Here is a 9064-nt window from a genome sequence, read left to right as displayed (position 1 = left end):
GTGGAATCAAAGGCAAAGGCCATGGAGGCTTCTGTACTAGACTTCTCAGTAATGGGTACCAGTGCTGTCGAGGCCAATCTGGAGCTATCAAAATCATCCTTGGCTTGTCCTGTCTGACCTTCAGAAGTACCTTTGGGAGGAGAGGCAGAGGTGGAAAGGCATACACATGAAGATTTTTCCAACTGAAAGAAAGAGCATCCACTTTCCAAGCTGTGGGATGAAACCTCTTTGTGCAAAACTTTGGCAGCTGGTGGTTTAGTGGAGAAGCGAACAGATCTATGTCTGGAGTTCCCCAGGACTCTGTCAATTTCTGAAATACATGAAGATCCAGTTTCCACTCGTGGGGATCCATGATTTGTCTGCTTAACACATCTGCTAAGGAGTTCTGTGCTCCCGGCAGAAACCTTGCCTGAAGACTTAGTTGTAAACTGAGAGCAGTCTCCCACAAAATCATTGCTTGCCTGCATAGAGGATAAGAATGTGTTCCCCTTGCTTGTTGATGTACCACATGACAGTTGTGTTGTCTGTTAGAATCAACACCTGCCCTGGAAGAAGTAAATCCTTGAAAGCTATTAATGCAAACTGGACTGCTAACATTTCCTTCAAGTTGATATGTAGATGCTGTAGTCTGACAGGCCACTTGTCTTGTATCCACTTTCCATTTAGATGAGCTCCCCAAGCTTTGTCCGAGGCATCTGTCGTTAAAATTTGACTCGCCTCTGGCCGGGTCACAGAGAGTCCCTTGTTTAGGTGACATTCCTGAGCCCACCACAAAAATTCCTTTTGAATGCAAGGTATTATCTGAATGACAGTGTCCAGATCCTGGCAGTGCTGTGTCCATACATTTTTGAGATACCATTGCAACTTCCTCATATGCAGTTTGGCATTGGGAAGCACCAGAATACAAGATGCCATGAACCCTAAGGCTTGAAGGACTGTCCTTGCAGTCAGCCCGGACTGAAGAGATAGATGATGGAAGTAAAGGGAAAGATTCTTTTGTTTGTCCGGGGTTAGAAAGGCCATCTGGGATGCTGTATTCAGTCTTACACCCAGAAAGCACATGTCTTGAGAGGGTACTAGACTGGACTTTATTTCGTTCACAGAATACCCCAGGCATCTTAGCACTGCTATCACATATTCCAAATGACGAAGAAGCTCGTCCCTTCCTTGAGCCAGTATCAGGCAATCATCCAAATAAGGATAGATTTGTATTCCTTTCAGCCTGAAGAAAGCTATCACTGGAGCCAGAACTTTCGTAAATACTCTGGGCAGTAGATGAGCCAAAGGGCAATGCAGAGAACTGATAGTGAGAAGTCCCAGTCCGAAAATGCAGATACTTCCTGCAACTTAGCCTGATAGGAACATGAAGGTAAGCCTCCTTGAGATCCAAAGTTACCATCCAGTGATCCTTGCCCAGCAGAGGTAAAAGCTGTTGTAACGTCAACATTTTGAACTTGGGAATGTCCAGATAAGTGTTGAGGATAGATAAATCCAAAATTGGTCTCCACGTGTTCCCCTTTTTGGTACAAGGAACAGGCGAGAATAAAATCCTAGGCCCCTTTCTGGCATAGGAACCGGCTGTATGGCCCCTATTTGGAGTAACAGAGAAATTTGCTTGTGAGCCTCTATTCTTTGTTGAGGAGGAATGTCTGGCATGCCTTTGAAAGGAGGCAAGGTATGGAAATAAAACCTGTAACCGTGATGTATGATATCCAATACCCATCTGTCTTGGGTAATCAAACTCCAATTTTCTTTGAAAAGTGCCAACCTTCCTCCCAAAGGTGCTGCCAGGCGAGAAGGTTCTGGCAGCTGAAAAGGTAGGTCATTGGGTCTGTTTACGAAAGGACTGACCCCTGCCCTCACCCGAAGACTGTGCAGGAGAACTCCCTGTTCTAGGCCTGAAAGAGCCCTGACCTCTGCCCCTGCCACGTCTAGATCTACCCCTAGACTGGGAATCGTAAGAAGGATACGTCCACCCCTTAGTAGGCCAATTTCTACTAAACTTTGGAGGCTGAACCTGCAAAAAATCTTTAACAGTCTGCATAGACTTAGCCTTGTCTTCCATTTTCTTTAAAACTGCCTCAACAGGAGAACCAAACAAGACATCAGATTGCAAAGGGCATCCAAAATCCTAGTTTTAACATGGTCAGATAAATTTTGATCCCTCAGCCAGGCATGCCTGCGAAGAACTGACCCAGTGGCAGCCACCCTAGACGAGGCCTGTACAGCATCAAAACCATATTGCAAAGAATGCTTACCCACCTGTTCAGAAACATGCACTAAATCTTGTAACTCTTTACAATCAATACCTTCCGCCAGAGCATCAACCTTAGATTTCAACTGTGAAAGGAGATAATTTTGATATTTCAACATGTGAAACTGGCAATTCAAAGCTCTCATGGCTAGAGTGGAAGAAGTATAAACTTTCTTTCCCCATCTATCCAAGGCCCTGGCCTCTTTATCTGCAGGAACCGGATTCTTGACAACAGAAGCCTTAACACCCTTAGGCCCCTGGCTAACAGTTTCTGGGTCTGCCCTAGGACTCTTAAAAGATACTTATGAGCTTCAGGCACCCTGTAATACCTATCTGGTTTAACAGGAGCAGGAGGCAAAGAATCAGGATTAAGAGAAGCCTCTGCAAACACATCTTCCACCACATTCAGAACAGGAGGTATAGCCAAAGGCCTATGCTCGCGTAAAACCAAAGATTCCCTAAGCCTTTTCCTGGAATCACCGAAGTCCTGACCTTCCCATTTGAATTGCTCTCTCATGGAGTGAAGGGTCTCTGAAAAGAAAAATCCTCAGGAGGAGAAGCAGAAGGAGTAGAATCATCCACATCAGAATCAGAATAATGAGAATACTCCTGCAAGTCTTCAGCCGAAGACTCAGACACATCCGAAGCCTGCTCATAATCCCCCAACCCTGGTTCCATCCTAGGCCTCTTATCAGGAGGGGGCATAGAGCCTCTAATTAAAGTAATTAAATCTTCTGCCATTTTAAGCATGTGCTTCTTGGGCACAGAACCTGAAGAACTAGGAGTGACACCCACAGAAGCTAAACTAGACCTGCCTCTAGGAGAAGCCTTGGAAGCAGAAAGAGAGGGCCTAGACACCTTAGGAAGGGAGGGGAGTACAGATATCTGAGAAGCCCCTACAGCCTGACCTGCCTCCTGGGAGGCCACATCCTGTAAAAACAAAGTTTCTCCCTGGGACTCCAGAGAGGCCTCCGTTGGAACCACTGGTTCCACTGACGCCTCTAAAGAACCGGCGTCCGGTTCGGACGGCACCTCTAACCTAGGTTTAACTGCCTTGTCCTTGCGCTTCTTTGAGGAAGCGGCCGGAGCATCCGGCGGCATATTGTAATTGCACCGCTTCCCAAAGACCAACCTGGCACAATCCAACCTTCGCTTTATAGTGCGTTTATTGAACCTAGCACAAAGCGACACCCAACAACGTCGTGCTCAGGTCCCAAACAAGGTATACACAAATTATGGTAATCCCTATGCGGTATCTGTTTCCCACAAGAAATACAGTTATTCACTTTTTCTGACATCCGGTAAACCACTGAGGCAAGAAAAAACCAAAATATTCCCCAACGGGGTACTTAACCAACTCTGACTTCGGTCTGAAACTCCGAATTTGAAAAATTTCAGAACGCCGAACGGCACTTGCAACACTGCTTCTGCATCGGACCATGCGGCAAAAAAGACTGGGGATATGACGTCGGTCATGCGCATTTGTACCCTGACGTTCTGATGTCAGTCAAATGCGCCTTGACCGACGTCAGCCTTATACTCTGATATTCGGGCCGACCGAGGGACAGCGGACTACCCAAGTGTTAGGACTGCAGCAATGTGAGATGAAGAACATTTACTTCTGAGGGAAACCCTGTTTTAGTGAAAGATAATAAATGGCTCCATTGCCATGATGGCCTGCAAATTAAAAACCTCCTGACTGAGGTGATAGCCAGCAGCAGGGCTGTTTTCCAAGTCAGATTCTTCAGAAGACCAGGTGCTGCAGGGTCAAAAAGGAGGAGTCAGCTTTTCTAGAACAAAGTTGAGGTTCCATGGAGGAGTATGTTTCCTCCTGGCAAGCCTAATGTGAACAGCTCCCCTAACAACTTGTCTTAACATGGGATGGGAAAGGACTGGAGAAAGAGTAGGAATGTGGGCCAAAATGCCAGATGCATGAATTTTAATGGAGGAGAAGGAAAGGCCTTTATCTACCGGATTAGCCAGGTATTCTAGAGTGGCAGTAATGTGTGCTGCATTAGAATCAAGGTAATGTCTCTGGCACCAAATAAAGAATTTTTTTCCATTTGGCCGAGTAAGATATTCTAGTGCTAGGCCTTCTAGATAATTTGAGACTGTCCTGCATTTGCTTACTTATGGTAATGTTGCAGTTAGGTGCTGCGGAATTATCCAAGCAGAAAAGCTGAGCGTCTTAAGTTTGGGGTGCGTGCTCCTTCCCTTGTTTTGAGTTAGGTCTACTCTCTGAGATAATAGCCATGGGCTCTGATTGTTGAGCTTGAGGAGGAGAGGATACCAGTGTTGCCTGGGCCAGACTGCTGGTATCACTATTTCCTTTATGCCCCCTTCCCTTATCTTTAGAAGCACTCGAGGCAGAAGGGGTGGTAAGGGGGGGGACACATAAATGAAGAGGCGAGTCCAAGGGAAGGAGAAAGCATCCATTTTCCAGACAGATTTCTGTCTGATCTTGGCACAGAACTTTTTTCAGGTGAGAGTTTTCCTTGTTGGCAAAGTGGTCTACCCCATGAGACACCCCATCTCTGAGTCATGTTGAGAAAAATGTCACGATGCAGATGCCATTCATGGGGGTCCATCAAGTTTCTGCTGAGGTGATCTGCTAGAGCATTGTGAGCCCCTGAAAGATACTGTGCCATGAGGTGCAACCCCAGAGAGTGTGCAGTTTCCCAGACTTACATCGCTAGGCGACACAAGTTATAAGATTGTGTGCCTACCTGCCTATTTATGAACCACATAACTGTGGTATTGTCTGCCTTTACTAACAGTACCCTTGATTCCCATTTTTCTTTGAACAATATCAGGCCTTTCTGCACTGCCACAAGTTCTTTCCAAATGATGCATCTGTCCTTGAACTGAACTTCCCTTGGGATCGGAGATGATGAAAGTGAGCCTCCCAGGCTTTCTCTGAAACATCCACGGTGAAGGCTTGGCCCTGGGGAGTGAAACTGAAGGCAAGGCCCTGATTTTGGGTACAAGCCTGTACCCACCAAGCAAATTCTTGTTTGAGACAAGGGATCAGCTGTATGTCAGCCTCTGGAGACTGACAGCTTGGGCACCATACGTTCTTGAGGTACCACTGAAGCTTGCCCATGTGTAGCCTGGCCAGGGGAACCATGAGGATACATAATGCCATATATCCCAGTGCTTGGAGAAACTTTCTGGCCGATATACAATGTTTCTTCTGGATTCTTTGGAAGTAGTTTGTCAAAAAGGAGACTTTGTCTGCAGGAAGGAAGGTCTTTTGAAGTTAAGAGTCCAAGAGTCCCCCCAAGAAAACTATTCTTTTAGTTGGGACAGTGTTGGATTACTGGAGATTTACTGTGAATAACAGGGAAGACAGGAGATCTTGGGTGAACTTCGGGCCCTTGAGGAGTTTTGATAGGTCTGTGGCCTCTATCAGGCAATTATGCAGGTAAGGGTATATTTGCACACACCCCCCCCCCCCATCCTGTAAGAAAGCAATGGAAGGTCCTAGGCACTTTGTGAAAACTCTTGGAGTGGCAGATAAGCCAGAGGGGCAGTGCTGAAAACTGATAGTGACTGGAGCCTGCCCAGAAACAAAGAAAGCGTTTGTGAGAGTTTTGAACTGGAATGTGCAGATAGGCATCTTTTGGGTCTATTGAGGCCATGAACGCCCGAGGGATTATCATGAGTGACAAGTTTGTGAACAGCAACATTTTGAACTTTAGAAACTTGATTGAGATTGGACAGGTCCAAGATGGGACACCAACAGCCTTCATTTCTGGGAAACAGGTATAGCCTGGAGTAGAATCCTTTGCTTTTTGATCTTCTGGAACTGATTCCACAGCTCCCTGAAAGCACAAGATGTGAATCTGGGCAATGGCGTCTGATTTTAGACTTTGTGAAAAATCTGGATAGCCTGAGTATTTTAAAGGCTCTCTAAAAGTGAGTTTGTAACCATTTGAAATAATGTCTAATACCCACTTGTCTGAAGTGATATGGACCCAGTTTTGTTTGAAGAGTGACAGCCTTCCTCCTAGTCTTGGGGTGGGGGGAATCAGGGTAGATGAGTCACAGCTGCTCTCTGGCAGGGGCTTGGGACCTACAACACCCTTGCCTGGGAGCCCTAGAGGTCCACTGATTGCTTCTTTGCAGTTGTTGCTGCTGCCTACAGGTTCTATCCCACTGTGGTTTCCTCTGACTACCCCTAGGCTGGGAGGGAAATGACCAGTGCTTAGCTGTAACGTTCCTGCTGAACCTAGGAGACTGCACCTGGACAAAGTCCTTCACAGTTTGCATAGATTTTACTTTGACCTCCATCTTTTTGCGAACTGCCTTAGGGCCAAAGAGAAAGTCTTTGTCCAGGGGAGCATTCAAGAGGTTCGATTTAACATGGTCAGGAAGAGATGGTTCCCTAAGCCATGCATGCCTTCTAATAACTGAGCCCGTGGCAGTTGCCTTGCAAGAAGCTTCCATGGCATCATAACCACAATGACAGAACTGGAGTGACAGAGATCTAGGAGCTCACTGGAAAGGTTTTTATCCTCTTGGGAGGTGGCCTTCTGTTTGAGCTGATCTAAAATGGTTTGCTGATACTTGATCATATGGAATTGACAGTTTATGGCCCTCAAAGAAAGAAAGGCAAATATATACATATACTTTTTCCCTGAACCTATCAAGGGCCCTACTCTCTTTACCTATAGATAAAGGGCTCCTGGATAAACTGGCTCTACCCCCTTTGGGTCTCGCGGTGACCACCTCAGTGTCAGCAGAGGGATTTTTAAAAAGATATTTGTGGGACTCCTGTATCCTATAAAACCTGCCTGATTTACATGGGGCAGGGGGAAGGGAATCAGGATTCAAGGAGAAATCCTGAAAAACATCTTCCACTACCTCTAAAATGGGGGAATAGCCAGTGGTTTGTGTTCATGTAGATCCAGGACCTCCCTAACTCTCTTTCTGGACAAGGGATATTCTAGTGCCTCCCACTGAAATTGTTGTCTCATAGCATGGAGTGTCTCCCCAAAGATGAACTTGTCTGGGAGGGAGACAGAGGGAAGGTTCTCCTCTGAATCAGACTCATCATAGGATGTATAGGAGGGGCCTTCTTCAGACAGACTCTCCTATAGATATAAAACTTCAGCCGAACGAAAAGAGCCTGGGAAAGCTTCAGAAGGAGCACCCTTTTCCTTTTTCCTGGTGAGACATCCCCTGTGGCCTGCCATGACCTAACAACAGAAATCAGGTCCTCAGCTAATCTACTCAAATCCTGTTGTCATCCCTGTACAAGGGAGCCAGTAGGCCTAGGTAAAGGCCCTGCCATGTTACCTCACTTTGGGGTGGTTTTGGCCTTATGCCTAGGTGTGTCCAACAACCTGGCGCCTGTTTCTCTGGAAGGGTGAAAAAGCACCGGTGTAGGCAAGGCCTTGGTGGAGCCTCACCAGTAGAAAAATGCTGTTTAGAAGTTGAAGTCTGCTGAGCGGCCCCAGACCCAACTGATGAGCCATATGGAAGGGCTTGCATAGCAATATGGGACCGATGGCATGTCAGACTCCGATTGGATCTCAACAGAGGCCTTCATCACAATTTCAGACACTGAAGGGGCTGCAAAAGCTGCTCGCCTTCCTCAACAATCACAAGCCTAGAGGGACAGGCAGACAGGGAAACTTTGTCACTCAAAGACCTAAGCTTTTTTTTTTTTTTTTCTCTTTCTTTCACCTAGGTTGCTCAGTATCTTAACAACTGGTGGATGCCATCGAACGCAAGCGAAAAGATTCTTGACTCAGGAATCTCGCTAAAAATTCAGCCCTATGCCAAATAGTCCTTGTGTTAAAATGAGTACAAAAACAGCACCTAAGGACATCATGGTCTGAGCCTAAACAGGAGACACAAAGTGAGTGAAAGTCTCTGTATGGGGATTTGCTTAATACAGCAGACACAATTATTTGCTTTATCTGGCATGAATTAAAACAAAAGAAAAGCATTCCCCAAAGGGGTGCTTATCTTTCTGACGACAACTTCTCTCTGGTGTGGACAACTGACGCACTTGAACACTGCTTTGGGCTCCAATGCAAAGAAAAGACTGAAATCATGATACAGAATGGCTCCCTTTATACCCAAGAGTACTGATGGCAGTCAAGGTGCCTGCCAGCCTGGGAGGTAGAAAGAGTTTTCTCTGGTAGCCAGACCTGCTGAGGGCTTTCACACCAGGAAATCCCACAAGTCAGGACAGCAACAGTGAAACACGAAGATCACCAAGAGACTAATATGGCCCAGGTATTTTCAAACTAAGTTTAATATCATGTTGCAAATGATCATTACACTTTAGAAAACAAGACAGTATTGCTGGTCCTGTAAGGTCTTGCAGAAATGAGGAATGATTTAAACTCCTGTAAGCAACCAGTGTCAATTCAGTACAGAGGTTTAAGACTACATCCAAGACACATTTTGCTCACCAATCTGGAAGGTACTACGAAAAATAGAAGGATTGTCACTATAATGCAGCTGGCAAAAAAACTCCTACTTTTTTGGACTTACTGGTGTAATCACAGGACGTAAAACTGCAACACATGCACTCAATCTTTTTTTTTTTTTTTTTTTTTCTAAGCTTTCACATAGAGGGCCGGATTGAGAGAGAGCATCTCAACAGCTAATGGTCTGTTCTCTTATCTTAAAGGGAGGGTAAGGGATCTCTCATAAAAAGTGTCCACTGCTGTAAGCAAAATGTTAACTAATTGTAAACTAACTAATCGGTACAGCCCACGTGTAGTCAGTACGTATTAGGTACACTCAGACAATGCACAGGCATGTGAGGCCAGTGTTACAGACATTGCAAGA

Source organism: Protopterus annectens, chromosome 2.part0 (genome assembly GCF_019279795.1).
Source record: "Protopterus annectens isolate FY-2018-M chromosome 2.part0, PAN1.0, whole genome shotgun sequence".
Classification (NCBI taxonomy): domain Eukaryota; kingdom Metazoa; phylum Chordata; order Ceratodontiformes; family Protopteridae; genus Protopterus; species Protopterus annectens.
Note: the sequence above shows the minus strand (reverse complement) of the source record.